At 23.9% G+C, this 4,782-nt stretch overlaps 1 pseudogene; it reads right to left on the reverse strand.

Annotated features, from left to right (window-relative positions):
- Nucleotides 1–3,358, reverse strand: part of LOC108689514 — an 8,190-nt pseudogene extending 4,832 nt beyond the window's left edge.
- Between the last annotated feature and the right edge of the window lie 1,424 nt (nucleotides 3,359–4,782).

Consider the following 4,782-nt stretch of genomic DNA (forward strand, 5'->3'; position numbering starts at 1 on the left):
TTAAATATGAGGAATATTATTATATTTATGACACTTAATATTATGTTATATAATAATATTATTACACTATATTATTCAATATTTACTATGTAGCCAAATACTTGATAAGACCCTTTTGAAATACCTCAGCGGTAATTGTACTGTGTAACATGCATAATAAAACTGGTGCTACAAAAATAAACACCACAAAATATGTATTAATACATTTAATGTAGTCATATATTTATAATACACATAAGTTATAATATACAATGTAAATACCCGTTAAAATATTTTATATAAAATTAATATATAATTTTATATAACTGTATATAAATGAACATATTTTTTATATGAATTTATATAATTATATATAAAACATTTTTTCCTTGGGTATGTATATTGTTCACAAGAAAAAATTTATTTGCTTTTCAGTCAAAAATTATAATAATAAAATCGATGTCAATTCCATTATCATTTCTAACTGGATATTAGTCTTCATTTTATCTGTTTTTTTATACTATGTATATTAAGGAATCTATGGAATCTAGGGAATAATATTTTAATCATATTTACATAGTCCTGTACTATAAGTTCTATATACCTTTTACATAAATTTTTAAATTTCATTAGAAAACAACAATCCATCCTCAAGAGTATTATTAAGTTTCAATGTGATAGACTTCATTGAGCCAATAAATCTTGAAAAAAACAATATTGATTAATCTCCATTATTAAAATCTATCTGAAAATTTCCAATTGCACCGAACTGCAAAAAAAGTTCTATAATGTGACCCAGTTAAAAATTCGAATCAAAGCTAATAACTGATTGATTTGCTGCTTCTAAAGATTTTTCTATTTTACTTTTGTAACACCTAAATTATATTATCTTTTCAAACTTTCCCAAGACAAAAGTAAAGAGAAATATATAGTTTGAATATTTTAAAAATGTTGGAAATTACTCAATATAAAAACAAAATCAATACAACAATAATATAAATATAAAATATTGAAGTTTATTATTTTATTAAATATTGAGTGAATATGTGTGATGCAGAGAATAAAATATTTTCAAATTCTAATAAAACTATTATTTCTTAATTACAATTCTTGAGTATATAGTGTTCAAAAAATTAAAAATTATTAAATTATAATTATAAAAAATTAAAAATAGCAGATCTTTAATATGACAAATATAAAAAACAATGTATCTTTATATTCTAATAAAAATTTGTATTAAAATATTTTACAATCGTTGATTGTACAAGAAACGTATAATCTTTTTATGACTTTAAATTAAACATGTTTATGTCTATTTTTCTTTCAGTTTCATCTTGATATTTTTTATAAAATTTCATATTTAATTGTATTTAATATTGATATAATTATTTTAAGCTTAGATTATAATGTATCTTAAAACTTTTTTTTTTAAAAAGGTAACTATGCATGTATAATATATTAAATAACCTTGAATAAATTATCAAGGATATACGATTGAATGAACACAGCAAGTCCCTCTTTTAACCACTGGTAGGATCACCAAGATGGAGTAATCAAATTGCCAAACCATTGATGTATAATTTCATGTTACTATCATCGCTGTTCCCGTTGCCTTATAATTTGGTTGTTTGGTATCATCATAGAGAATTGCTGATTCTTGACTGAAAGACAGAACGTAACATAATAAATTATATAAAATATATATCTATATATATCGATAATATATATCGATATATATAAAATATATATCGATAAATATGCACTCTAATGTGTGTAATATCGTGTGACTCTTTGATAATATCATATTCTAACAGCACAGACTTCCACGCGACGTTCGTAGGACGTCCATCCCCAGAATGTATCCCGTATAAAGTGTATTATTAGTGATATCATAATTTATGTAATTTATATTATTTATGAGTCTATTATGATGTGAATGTAACATTTTTTGCTGTGAAAGTGTGCATTTTTTAAGTATTTGTGAAAATGCATATTTTAAATTACTAAAGTTTGAATGCTAAGAGAAACAATGACTTTTAATAGTTTAATTAATTTCTTTTTAATTATTTATACTACCTATAGATGATAAGTCCCCAATTTTCCATGCCATGAACCGGAAAATTCGGTATTATGACGTGATCCATTTTCGGTACTTTTTCGGAACTATTGGTATATTCAATTAAAAGCGGCGTGATTCTTTGAGCAATAGTATGCGCTAATTTTATTTGCGATGCCAAAGAGTTATACCAAAGAGTTATACCAAATATTAATGGTTTCGTTCGCGTTAGAAACACGGATGAAATCAGATGTGGAGATTATAACAATCGCCACAAGATAAGTGGACATTATAGGAGTAGTGTTGAAGTGTGTCAGCATCAAGCCATCTCTTTCCTCCAATTGCTCTCGTATTGGCATATTTGACAATACCTTATATTTCTGATGATGCATTACAGATATATTAAAGGTGGCTTTTAACGCTGCCTCGTCCCAACATGGAAACATTCGTCTGGCTCCATTCGGCTCGAAATGCGTTGCAGCCATCCACCTACAATTTAATAAAATATCTTAAATATCTTAAATTTCGGTAAATTTACTACTTATGTCAGATAACATAAGAATTTAGAAAATACTAGTATTTATTATTATATATTATATATTATATATTATATATTATATATATTACATATTATAGACCCAGAGGCGAACCGCAGAACAAATAGAATTTTAAGTATAATTAATATTAAATAATTATATGTTTAAACAATGATTTATCGAGCCTTACATATTATGGCAACGATGATAAAGCAAAAGAATAGTAAATAATATTTTAAATTACATTTATAATTACATTATAAAAATATTTTTAATATTTTAATATTTACTTACATTTTGTTTCCTTTTTTATTTGTATATGGAAATTTTATGAAACCAATTTGTACGAAACCAACTTCAGATATAATACCAGCAAATTTTAAGTTAAGAATGTAAAAACCGGGTGATAATATATTTTCGAAATTAAGTATTAAAATATTCGTTACATTGTCATAAGTATGCTCTATCGGTTTATAAACTGTACCCTTGTCATTAACCAACGTTGTCGCTCTTTCATTTATTTCTAATTCTCTCGAGTGTAAGCTTATATTTTGCGATGCATGATAAATTATGATTTTGATATTGGATTCGCCGTGAAAAGTAGAATTGTCTTCCTCGAGATACGGTGTCAGTTTGATATAATGAAGTTATAATGAATTGGTATCGTGTTGATGGATAAACGACGTATAATTTCAAAATTACCATTGATGTAAAAACTTATAGCTAATATTAAGCCAATATTTAATAAACTTAACTTTAAGAATCCCATGTCAATTCTTGATTGTTTCATATATCTACGATTTTTTGATTTATAAATTAAAATTTTTAAAAAGAAACAAATGAATAATGTATTCCAAATTGTAACTAATTTTTATATAAAGATAAAAAAATGGGAAAAAATAATTTTAATTACTTTTATTAAGATAATGATACATAAAATCTAGTTTGGAAAAATTATGAATTTCTCAATTCTTTTTTCTATTATATATTTGATATTGAGTATATTTTAATGCACTCGAAATTAATTAATCTTATGTTATTATAATAATAAAACGGGCATAGAGTTAAGCGCAGTAGATACGTTATTGTCTACGTTTTTTTTAAAATAATCTATTTAAATATTTTACTTTTAGTGATATTTACCTTGTATGATGCGTTATCCTAATAAAATTACATTGAATTGTACTTTCTTATATAACTACAATTAAGTTGGTCAGAGCGGTTATTAGAATCATTACAAATATATTGGTGCAATAGCGAGTTGTCTCGAGAGATTACTCTAAATTGATTATTGAGCATGTTCGTCAGATACCATCGAAGAGTGTTGTGTAAGCAACATATTTTTGTTTTGCTTTTCCTATTTTAATTGTATATAGTAGTGTTTTATAATAGAAATAAATGCTTGTTGTACGGAATCTCCTTTACCGAGTGTACTTACTTAATTGTTATGAGTTTATTATTTGTTTAAACAGATTTTCTCTTTTTCAAAATCTCCAAATATATACGACTGCACCCTCAATCAGACATATTAACAATTATAAAATTTAATTACTTCTTTCTGTAAATCTAATTATTTCTTCTTGTGTTATATTATCTAATTTATAACAGTTTACATTTATATATCTTATATATATAATATTTATCTTATATATATAATATTTTATAATTATCAAGATATATATCTTGTATTCTATATGAAAAAAATTCGTATAAATTTAATATAAATATTTCATGTTATCTTTGAAATATACAGCACAACTCTGGTTTAAATTTTAAGAGGATGCTATATTAAGTTTTTAACTTTTTTAAGTATAAAATCCACTGCACTATCTTCTAATTTTGCTATCTATTTTAATCTTATAAAATGATTTTTTATTTTTTATTCTATTTAGTCAATTCGGAGATTTTTATTTGACTGTAATGTCGGTAATTTGGTCGATAAATAGAATTTAAATCTTCATTAAAAAGAGTTTGTATTTCCGCTAAGAGGATTTAAACCCTTACTATAATAGTAAAAATGCATTCTTTTTTGTTAAATTCCTAGTGATTGGTAAAATAATATTTCAATATTGTATTATTTCTAATGTATTATAGGGAATATAAATATAATAAAAAAATAATAAAAGAAACTATTTTAGAGAAACATAAGATTCAAAATATTCAATAAATTTTATTTTGTATATTTTTTTACATTATACTAATATGCATATG

This window comes from Atta colombica, unplaced genomic scaffold (genome assembly GCF_001594045.1).
Source record: "Atta colombica isolate Treedump-2 unplaced genomic scaffold, Acol1.0 scaffold27, whole genome shotgun sequence".
Lineage (NCBI taxonomy): Eukaryota > Metazoa > Arthropoda > Insecta > Hymenoptera > Formicidae > Atta > Atta colombica.